Here is a 12,038-nt window from a genome sequence, read left to right as displayed (position 1 = left end):
TTTTATAAATTTCCAATGGAAACAATCTATTTCTCACAAGTTTAAAGACGGACAGTTCTGTAAGTAACCAAACAATGACGAGAAGCTGCCCGGTGTATTTCTGTGGTTTCAAAAAAGGGCCAAGTCGGAAGGAAAAAACATTCCCAGCATTTTCTGAAGCTAGATAAATACAGAGAAGAAATACAGATGAAACATGGAACTGCTCTCTAGAAGCCCCGCCAGATTCCTCGACTCTTTGGCAGGCTGATTGAATTTGGCAAACGTAACCAGTAGCAATCTTTTCCATTAAAAGGAGCAGCATATACTTTATTTTACCATACTGTTTGTGCATTTTTGACCCTCCCAAACTGGCTCTCTTTTTTTAGAAGGTGATTATTTCTGCAGAGTTGGCTGCAATTTCATTTATTTGAAATGGATCATTTATCACCAAAAAAGCTGTGGGGCAGAGCTACTGTTGAAGGGCTCCGACGGACCTACAGCTCGGCAGGAAAAGTGTCGTTTTCTGAGACCGAGAGATGCTTTAACGTGTTCCAAGAGCATCTTATGCCAACCTAGCGCCTTGATAGCCAAACGTATTTAAATTTGAGGAGTCCTGGACTGTACAGTTTAGACAAGATAAACTACCCAGTCCTGTCATTTTCTTTTATTTGTGATCAGAAAAACTGTAATGTAGCCTGATGTTCCTAATTTTGGTGACATGATTAGGTTAAGAGAAAGACTGATTCTCCAGCCTCGAATCTAAATTCTGTGGACTCCAACACCCCTTAACCCTAAATTGTTTCTTATCTGGCAGTGATTCTATTGCAAAGTTATTAGGATATATGAGTAATAAGCTGTAAAAATGTCAAGGTCATGGTTTCCGGCTTCACCCAACTCAGGAAGGCAGGCTCACACCTGAGAGGTCTTTCATGCACTCAGATGGAAATGACTTTTTGTTTTTACCTTTCGTTGGGTTCCTCTAAACTAAACGAAAATTTAAAAACATTAGTGTGTTCACCTTTTGCTGTGAAGTTTTTGAACACAACAGGATGGACAGGTGTTTGGTTTTTAAACAGCCAAAAATTCAAGCAGCCTTCGGATAGTTGACAGTGATTTGGATATATTATTGTTCTGATGTTATTTGCCATCTTGTGCATCTTTCTTAATCATAAAGTAGCAGCTAATTTAAAGCAAAGGAAAAGCATTAGCTTGGTGTGAGTGCCAGATAAACCCTGTGGTTTCAATTTACAGTTTGGAGCCATCAGTGACAGATACAAAAATAAGAATCTGTAATTTGCCAAGTTTAAAATCCCAAAACCAACATGTGAATGCTTCACAGGTTTATATGTGCATAAAATGACGACTGTTTTGCATAGGTTTTTAAATGGTGAAGGAGTGTCTTTTCTTAAACTTAGGTTGACAGTTTAATAGTTTAAGCACAAAGTATCTGCCAAAAAAGGGCCAAAAGTTACTGTTTAAATTTCAGAATGCTAAATCCATACCAGCACTTGGCAATAGCTAGATCTGGAATATTTTCAATAAAAAATTATAAATAATTACGTCTCACATTTTATAATTTACATCCATTTAACTCACAGAGTTTGCCTTGTGAAAGAGTTCTTTAATAAAAATAAAATAATAATAATAAATAAAGCTGGCCAAAGCTGTTAGCAGGAATTTATAATTTTAACAAACAAGGCACAACATTTTAGAAGTGCTGGGTAAAATGCCCTCTATACGTCTTTGAAAGCCTTGCCATGATAATGTCATAACAAAAGTATATATAACTCTAAACACCGCCAATCATAACATGATAAAACAGTGAATGTCCACTGAGCCAACAACTTCTCATGTTAGTTGGTCCAGAAATCTAAACCATGGCTTGACACATTCGTGTGCACCTTACACCGTCTTCCCAGCTCACCAGGAATGCCCTGAACTGTCCCTGCCCCTCACCCCCAGGGGCCGCCTTGGGAGCCCTTTGCTAAGATACCACACTGTTTTCTTGTCCACAGCTGATTGGACTAAGGGTGGGTACTTTTCCCAAACTGGGCCATTCAGATTCCTTTCCTTGAGATTTTTGAATTGAAAGTGACAATAATATGTGACCTCCCTGGGTGACCGGAGGGGAAACCTAGCAGAAACAGTGGAGACACATGTGGAGAGAGAGACACAGCCGGCTCACAGAGAAAGAATAAAATGAAACAGATACAGAACGGAAGTGAGGTGACAGATGAAAGAAGAGATTCTAAAAAGCATCTTTAGCTGGTCCTTTCTCCAGCGTCTTCCTAGGGCTCTGCTGTTTTCTGGCCCATGAGCTCTGTCAAATGCCCACCTATCCCCTTTGGTGCCTTAGCTTATTTGAGTTGTGTTACCTGTAATTTATTGAATCCTAATGGATCCTGCATTCTATCTGTGGGACACGGGGCACATCACTGAGACTGTTGAACTAAAGCTTCCCAATCTTTAAAATGGGGACAGTAATGCCTGTGTCACAGGGTGACTGTGAATACAGTGAGAGCACCTAGCCCAGCAGAAAACACTAAGTAATTGGTTTCTGTTTTAAGAAGAGTTTATGCTGCAATATACATTTTATAAAAATATATACAGTTATTCATATTAACTAAGTGTTAGTCTAAGAAAAGCACTGCAATCTTGTATTATTGTCTAATAGTCTAATATTTGCTAATTTTCATTTAAGGGGTGACTCCAAGTTATTTGGTGAAGTTTAAAATGAAAATGGGAAAAATAAATGCTGGAGAGGGTGTGGAGAAAAGGGAACCTTCTTGCACTGTTGGTGGGAATGTAAATTGATACAGTCACTATGGAGAACAGTATGGAGGTTCCTTAAAAAACTAATAGAACTACCGTATGATCCAGCAATCCCACTACTGGGCATATACCTGGAGAAAACCATAGTTCAAAAAGAGTCATATACTACAATGTTCATTGCAGCACTATTTACAATAGCCAGGACATGGAAGCAACCTAAGTGTCCATTGACAGATGAATGGATAAAGAAGATGTGGCACATAGATACAATGGAATATTACTCAGCCATAAAAGGAAACGAAATTGAGTTATTTGTAGTGAGGTGGATGGACCTAGAGTCTGTCATACAGTGAAGTAAGTCAGAAAGAGAAAAACAAATACCATATGCTAACACATATATATGGAATCTAAAAAAAAAAAAAAAAAAAAGGTTCTCATGAACCTCAGGGCAGGACAGGAATAAAGACGCAGATGTAGAGAAGGGACCTGAGGACTCGGGGCGGGGGAAGGGTAAGCTGGGACGAAGTGAGAGAGTGGCATGGACATATATACACTACAAAATGTAAAATAGATAGCTAGTGGGAAGCAGCCGCATAGCACAGGGAGATCAGCTCGGTGCTTTGTGACCACCTAGAGGGGTGGGATAGGGAGAGTGGGAGGGGGACACAAGAGGGAGGGGATATGGGGATATATGTATATGTATAGTTGATTCACTTTGTTATACAGAAGAAACTAACACACCATTGTAACGCAATTACACTCCAATAAAGATGTTTAAATAATAAATAAATAAACAGGAAAAAAAAAGATAGAATGAAGGCCAGGGACCTTGAAATCATATTTTTAAGAAAGGAAGAAATCAAGCATTTGCCACATGATACAGTTAATTTGTAACTGTATTCACTAAGGCCCAATCTGGAACATATGTATTAGCTATAAGCTATCATAAATCTCTCCTAGAAGTGAATTATTCGACTTGTAAACACCATTTCTCTGAGACCTACTGTAAGATCCAGTCATGAGGTATTAAAAGATTTTGAACATTATATTCTGGTTGAGTTTTTTCAAAATCAGTCAGTGACTATTGGACTTTCTTTACCAGCACTAGTTAACACATCTATGCAAAATGCCCTTGTGAATTATTATAATCAGACTTTCATAAAGGCCAAAACTTCCAAAACATTTTAGATTAAAAACTTATCATTCGGGCTTCCCTGGTGGCGCAGTGGTTGAGAGTCTGCCTGCCAATGCAGGGGACACGGGTTCGAGCCCTGGTCCGGGAAGATCCCACATGCCGCGGAGCAACTAGGCCCGTGAGCCACAACTACTGAGCCTGCGCGTCTGGAGCCCGTGCTCCGCAACAAGAGAGGCTGCGATAGTGAGAGGCCCGCGCACCGCGATGAAGAGTGGCCCCTGCTTGCCGCAACTAGAGAAAGCCCTCGCACAGAAACGAAGACCCAACACAGCCAAAACTAACTAAATAAATAAATAAAACAAACAACTTATCAGTCAAACTATACATAAGCAGGTGTACATATTATATATATGCATGTACTTTCTGTGTATTCAAGTTAAAGCCATTATGAAGTGTAGTATGACATACTGGCAAATCCTCAAAGATCAGAATTCAAGTCCTTTAATACACTGCTTTACCTTAGGTAATGGGCTTAATCTTTCTGAGCCTCTCTTTCCTCAGCTGTAAAAATGGGAATAATGGGAATAATGCTGAGTATCTTATAGGACTGCTGTGAAGAATAAATGTGATATTTGGTTAAAAAATAAAAAATAAAACAATAAAGTGAAAATGGGCTTGTGAGCAACTGCTATCACTATGATTATTTCCCTCTTTATAGTAGGGAAAAAAAGGTTTGCGAATGGACCCCGAATTCTTCCTGTTCCCTTAATCTCTCATCCAGTCTGTAGCCAAGTCCTGTTTTGGCCACCATGTTCTTGGGCACTGACTTCTCACCAGCCCCTAGAGGGCTTTTTGCTTCCACTCTTTCTGACCCACTTTCTACACCCCTCCAAGACAGATCTTCTAAAAACACAAATGGGATCGTGTCACTGTTCTAATTAAACATTTTCAACGGCTTCTCAGTACACTAGAATAAAACCCCAATTCCTTTCTGTGTCCTGGCAGGCCCCACGTGGTCCAGCCCCATCCAGCTCTCCAAACGCATCTTGTGTCACTCTCCCTTCCCCCACTCAGCCTCAGGCACCCTGTTCTTCTTGCAGGTCCCTGGACACGCTAAGCACACGCCCACCTTATGTCCTCTGCACATACTTGCTGTCTGTAAACTCTTCTCTCTTTATCCTGCGTATCTTAGTTTAGATGCACCTGCTCCAGGATGCTTCCTCGGACTCCCTGGTCTAAAGTAGGTTGTCCCTCTATGACTCTTCATTCAACCCTATCTGTTTCCTTCACAACATCAGCACACTGGCAATTATTTTGTCCATTTGCTTGTTGTTGACCTGGTCCTTCCTACAGTGCCTAAGAGGGCTATGGAACTCTTGGTGCTACCCTCTCCTCCTGAATTCTGGGAGTGGTGAGTAGAAGGCCAGGTCCTGCCTATGTGTAGAATCTGTATACTCTATCTTTATTCTATTCCTTTGAAAAAAGGGGTACCCCTTCAAAGGTGGAGTCACTTCCTAAATCAGCACTAAACATACGTGGTCATTCTTGACTACAGTTTTTAAGAGGTTTTGCCCCCAATTAGCAATGCATATTTTCTGCTGATTTCAATAAATTAATAACCAATATATCAGGATGAAGTAGGATGGAATCACCTCTTTTCACAAATAGTTATCAATCTTCTACCATGTGAAGGATTAATTTGTTAAAAGGAGAATTCAAAAGCATATAAAATTGTCTTTTAAAAGATTCTATAAAACCATGGACCATTTCCAGACAGATTAACTTCAAGTAGAAATCAATTTCTCACAGTAAAATCTTTAAATAAATTTAAATGATAAACTGAAAGGGAATGTCAGATAATTGATTAGAATTCTAAATAAAAATATTTATCCAAGTTTTATATTTGAACTTTCATCTGGCATGATGTCAATGGAGTAAAAGTAATCACTTAATAATAATTATAAAACCAATTATACATATACTCTTTGAGCCAGCATTTCTTCTCCTCAGCATACACTCAATCAGTGCTGTGTCCACCAAAAAATCATGTCAAGGATGCTCGTAGAAGCACCATTTGTAATAGACCCAACTCATTTTCACTCTAATAGGTAGAGGATTCTTAAAAAAATGTTTCATGTTCAAATTATCCATTCACAAGTTTTTCAGAAGTTGGATAAATTCTGTATAATTTGTAAATAAATGTCTGAAATTATATATAAAATAATATATATTCCCTAGAATAAATTAGAAACTGGTATCTAAAATAAATTAGAAAACCATTTCTGGAATAAATTAGAAACTAGTGTCATAGTTAAAAAAAGAATAGGCTGAAGCCACTTGGGGAGTATAAAGTCTTAAAAATAAAATAGAAACAGCCTATCTGCACACAAATCTGTGTGTGAAAATCCTGAGGGTTAGGAAAAGATTCAGCTGAATAAATAATAATAATAATTTGTTCCCTTGGAAACCACTGCAGTGGATGAATACCATTATAGTAGTACATGCTGTGGTGTGCTACCCAGTGTAACTGAGTGGGAAAGTAAACGACTGGCTGATGGGAAGTGGCTCTCCATATATATGATTACTTGAGAGGTAACTATAAACCTTAGCATTTAAACTTAATACATTAATTAAGAATACTAGTAGGCTAAATGTGGACTAGTTCATCAAATTCCAGGATATTAGAACAGAAGTGTGCCCTTTTCAACTATGGTGTTAGCAACGTTAGGGAAAATAAAAGCCTGCTTTATACTGAGAGTAGAAGATTGAAGGATTTTCTTGTTTAAAGGGGGGTTTGGGATAAATAGGTGAAATACCTAAGAAGGGCTTAGAAAAGTTATAGCGACCACATGTTCTGATCCCAAGTCAGGAATTTTAGCAATTTATATAAAAAGTTTTATAATCGCATAAAAATTACACCTAAGTCAACTTTTAGAAAATGTTTAAACTATATCAAATTTGAATAGCTAATAAAGGCAACCAATCTGCAATATTGCGGGTTCCTTTTTCTAAGTTTGCCGGAGAGGGTGTGCCTTATCCAGCGCTTCTCAAACTTTACCGTGGATATGAATCATCTGGGAATCTTGTTAAAATGCAGATTCTGATCCCGTAGGTCCGGTATAGGGTCTGAGGTTGTGCATTTCTAACAAGCACCTCTGTGCTGCTCTGTGTCTGGGACCACACTTTGAATAGCAAGCCCTCAGTCCTCACGGCGCCAGGAGAGGCCCCAGACCAGTTGCCTCCAGGCCACAAATAGCTTTGTCCATTAACAAACATTGAATGTTTTCCTGATGACAGGAAAAAAGTTTAGGAAGCACTATTCTATAGGACAATCATACAGCATATACTTTGATATCCTTTCAAAGGCAATTAAATTAACTGGATTGGCCAAGGGTCTGGCATACTGTGTCAGATCTTATATTCCTAGTTTCAAAGCTTATAGCTTTGAAGATAGTATTTTAAAGTAGGTAACAAATAAATTCAGGCCTCTCTCAGTTAGAGGAAATTATATTTTTATAGTATTAGCAGAAGGTCCTCCTTGTCTTGTCTTTGATGAGGAGCAAATAAAGTGTCCTAGACAGACTGTCTTCACGCTTGCAGAGGTACTGCAAAGCAGAGTTCCACAGGTACCTGCCACCCGCCAGAGACACACTCTTCCTGCTCAGCGTGACGGCACACGCCGGTGCATTCCAAGTGCACGATCAGTATTTGTTGGGTGGGTTAAGCTTCCATGCAATGGATTCGTCACCATCAGGGTTCTCTAACCTTTTTCTTTGAACAGGTTGACTTTGGAGCGTCAGAGAATGACAAATGTCAGTGATGGTCTGGCACCCTTGCCATTGAAACTCACGTGGATCAGTGGTTCTCAAACTTCCGTGTGCTTCCGCATCACCTTAGGAACTTGGTTAGAACCCAGTTTCCTGGTATTGCTCACGGAGACTCCGTGTCAGTCGATTTAGGGTGTGGCCAAGCAATGTACGTGTTTTTAAACAAGTCCCATATTGCTTCGAGGCAAGTAGACTGTGGACCGTGCTTTGGGAAAGGCTGCTGTAATGGACCACAGTGCACTCACGTGGCCCAGGAGTAACTGGTGGGGTTGCTGCCTGATACTCAGGATATTGGGTGAGGAGATAGGAGAGTTCTGACTCATAAGAAGTCATATGACTTTAAGAATGGACACTTTTATTCATGATATACTAAGAGGCCTGAGACTTTTGTCCCAAATTTCCAGGTTAACCTTAGATTTTCAATTTAATTTTTTTGATTAGGGATTTCTCCTTTTATGATGTCATAATTAGTGGTATTTATAATAATACCTAGAAGTATGCCTCTTGGTGGTAGGAGATGTTTTTAAATGTAAAAATAGTATAAAGATCTTGGACTTTTGGAATATAGCTCATGTAGACCTAAAAACTTGCTATAGATTAGTGAAAAGGCTTAAATTAAGCCCAAAACTTAATGGAACTGTATTTTAGTTCCAATTTTCTTAATTCTAAAAATGTCAAGTATACACATACACACACAGAGCATAAAATGCCATTCATATTAGCTAAATTAAGCAATATTAACTAATATTACCTTTGGAAAATACAGCTAACCTTGTTAAAATCTATGTAAAGATTAGCAATGCAATTTTTTAATCACAAAATCATCTGGTTTTAACTTTATATACTATAACTCTTTCTAGTAATAATGTTTAATTGGGATACATTAAGAATATGCAAGAGCTTCCAGGGCAGTAGGAGAGGCTGGAAAATCATGAAGATGAAGGAGAAAAGTACAGCACTGGGGACATAATTCAAGAGCGGGTGTGAGGGCTGTGACCGGAGGGACAGGCGCCAGTCCACAAGACAAGCGTGCCCTCTGCCACATCCTGGTCCTGTCTGTGCGCCCCAGACGGGGACTCTGCCTCGTAAGGCAGCTCCTCAGCCAGACTCAGCCCTTCGAACACAGCCTTCAGCACAGGCGCCCACGCCCGCATGTGCCCCAGGGGACTTCAGCTTGACCTTGCAATGGGAGTGAAGAGAACAGACCCTGGAACCAGATTTCTTGGGTCCTTTCCTTATGACCTGGATGATTTGGGGCAAGTTACTTAACCTCTGTGAGACCCCGTTTCTTCATCTGTAAAATGGAGAAAATGACAATTCCCATCTCATTGGATAATAGAGAAGATTGAATGAAAGAATATATGTTAATGTGCTTTTAGAATAGAACCTGCACATAAGAAGCTGAATAAATGAAAATGATATTACTTCCATTATTATCTAGTGCTTTTGCTTTACATGCAGCTGTCTTTTTCATCTTTTCTCACCTTTAGCTTTCAAGAAGGGGGGATTTGGGCTTCCCTGGTGGCGCAGTGGTTGAGAATCTGCCTGCTAATGCAGGGGACACGGGTTCGAGCCCTGGTCTGGGAAGATCCCACATGCCGCGGAGCAACTAGGTCCGTGAGCCACAAGTACTGAGCCTGTGCGTCTGGAGCCTGTGCTCCGCAACAAGAGAGGCCGCGACAGTGAGGGGCCCGCGCACGGCGATGAAGAGTGGCCCCCGCTCGACGCAACTAGAGAAAGCCCTCATAGAAACGAAGATCCAACATAGCCAAAAATAAATAAATAAATAAATAAATAAATAAAACATGTCAATTCATTTAAAAAAAAAAAAAAAAAGAAGGGGGGATTCGTTTTGCTCAGGGTCGGGTGGGAGTGAGGTAGCAGAAGTAGGGTGGATTCACTCTAGTGAAGCAGAGCTGGCATGGGAGAATACACGCATTCTGTGAGCTCAGACCCTCCTAGGCACAGTCAGTTTTCCCCAACTGCTTCGTGAATATTTTAGAAGACCCCTGAATCACCTCAAGGGCAAAGGCATTGCCTAGAGCTCTCCAAGGAAAACTTAGACTAAAAAAAGGTCATTTTTTAGAGTCATTCTCATATCAGATTTTTATATGCACTAAACTTGTCAGAGTACAAAGAATTAAGATTAGAATTCTTAATTCCTACTGGAGAGATTCTTGTTCTGTAAACCTTTCTATCAAAGAAAAGCAAAGTGCTAAATAAATATGACAAGGATGGCTCCTACTGGGCTTCATAAACAACTATTAAAGGGCAGCATGGCCTAGTGCAGTGATTTTCAGTTCTTTTTAAAGCAGCCAAAAGCTCTTTTGAAGCAATCTCATGCATAATTTCAGTATACAAAATGGAAAAAATAACCACTCTAACTGAAGTAGGTGACTTCAGTGACTACTCCCTGCCCCCCTTCCCCAGAGTACTAGGCACTGGTCTCTCCCTGGGGGAAACCCTACGGGTCCATGAGACGCGGTCTGAAATTCACTCATCTAGTGGAAACAGCACTAAACTATACATCACAGTCATAAATGATGTTATGCCCTATAATGACTGTGTGGTTTTAGGAACTTCACTTACCTGGCCCTTCGTTTCCTCATCTGCAAAACGTGTGTTTAAGATGGATAACTCACCTCTACCAGCTATCACTTTCCATGAATTTATTATATAAGAGAAAATCTAAAAGGGAAATAAGAATTCTGCTTCATGCCAAGATAGGGTAACAGAGACTGGATATACCTTCCCGTCTCAAGTAATTTAAGAATAGAAAAAAATAAAAAACAATGGCTTTCAAGTCATCGGACATCAGACAACAGACAAAGCACAGTGATCACTGAGAAAAGGAAAACAAAAATGGTTAGCCCTAAGGGTGTCCCAGCCTGCTGCCTGGAGAAAGTTTGCTGCCTGGAGAGAGTTTACAGGTTGCAGCGCAGGAAGGAAGAGAGAACCCACACAAAGCGTGGCCATCTCCCTGAGTTGGGAGCCAGAGCTGGGAGTCTGGGGCACCATGATGACTAGAGTCCTCAGGGAAGGTTACTGGAGAGGAGGGGGCAGACTTCTGGAGACCTGCATCAGTGCCCCTGGATCTCCAGTGCCGTACTGACCATCACCTGTGTGTAAGGAGCCTACTTGAGGACAGGAAAAGGACACCTGAAAGATGGAACAATCTCTGAAGGTCACACACAGTGAGGAATAGTGCCTAATCCCCCTACTCAGAGTGGAAGATTTCATAATTTACAGGGTGTCAGGTAGAATAAACATAAGGGTCTTGCCTCAGAAGCGGGGAAGAATTAGCCCTACTCTAGTCCTGCCAACAAAGTGTAAAAGCAAGAACTGAAAAGATCAACTTGTTTCAGAGTAACATAACTGCATCCCAGAATGAAACTCAAGAATATTTATAGAAACACACACACACACAAAAGATATCCAACACTCAACATATTAAAATTCACTGTCTGATGTCCAATGATCCATGCAGCAATGATATTAGAACTGTAATTAGAATTGGATTTTGTATGTGCAAGAAGCCAGAGGAAAGAATCACCATGTTAAGTAGGGACATGAGAGATGAACAAAAAGACTCAAACTGAATTTTGAGAGGTGAAAATTATAGTATCTGAAATGTAAAACACACTGAGTGTAAATAAAGGCAAATTAAACATTGCAAAAATTACTCTCCTTGAGGACATGGAAATACCCCAGATTAAAACACAGAGAAGAAAAAGGACTAAAAAAACCTAACAGCACCTGAGGCAGCTGTGGGAAAACCTGAAGTAGCCCAAATATCAGTGAAAATGTAGTTTCCAAGGACAGTAGAAAGAGAAGGGGAAAAGGAAAGTATTTGAAGAAATAATGGCTCAAAAATTTCCCAATTTGATGAAAACTATGAGCCCACAGATCCAAGAAGCTCAACAAACCTCAAGCACAAGAAACATGAAGAAAACGGCACCAAGGCACATCATAATCAAGTTGCACAAAATCAGTGAAAATAATAAAGTTTAAAAAGCAGCCAAAGAAAAAAGACACATGACATACAGGTGAACCAACATAAAGATGATAGCAGATTCTTCTCAGAAACAATGTGAGTGAGAATAAAATGGGGCAACATGCTTAAAGTTCTGAAAGGAAAAAAAAAAAGTCAATGTAAAATTCTACACCTAGCAAAAATTTTTTTCAAAAACAAGGACAAAATAAAGTCTTTTTTAAACGTAACAAAAGCTGGAAGAATTTATCATCAACAGAAGTGTACTATAAGAAATATTAAAAGTAGAAATAAAAGGAATCCAAAACAGAAAAGAAGAAGTAAAACTGTCACT

General features: G+C 39.8%; 1 protein-coding gene and 1 long non-coding RNA gene across 12 annotated transcripts in view; one reads left to right on the top strand and one right to left on the bottom strand.

Moving 5' to 3' along the window:
• Window positions 1-12,038, bottom strand: part of ODAD2 (outer dynein arm docking complex subunit 2) — a 244,586-nt gene that overhangs the window by 44,410 nt on the left and 188,138 nt on the right. The gene's annotated exons all lie outside the window — the stretch shown is intronic.
• Window positions 1-12,038, top strand: part of LOC309625912 — a 138,871-nt gene that overhangs the window by 121,744 nt on the left and 5,089 nt on the right. The window contains exon 6 of the long non-coding RNA XR_014242787.1: window positions 1-12,038. This exon is cut by the window's left edge and continues 21,419 nt beyond it. This is a non-coding gene — a long non-coding RNA (uncharacterized lncRNA).

The sequence above is a fragment of the Balaenoptera borealis genome (assembly GCF_965194805.1).
Source record: "Balaenoptera borealis genome assembly, chromosome: 3".
NCBI classification, from domain to species: domain Eukaryota; kingdom Metazoa; phylum Chordata; class Mammalia; order Artiodactyla; family Balaenopteridae; genus Balaenoptera; species Balaenoptera borealis.
This window is presented reverse-complemented; position numbering and strand designations above follow the sequence as displayed.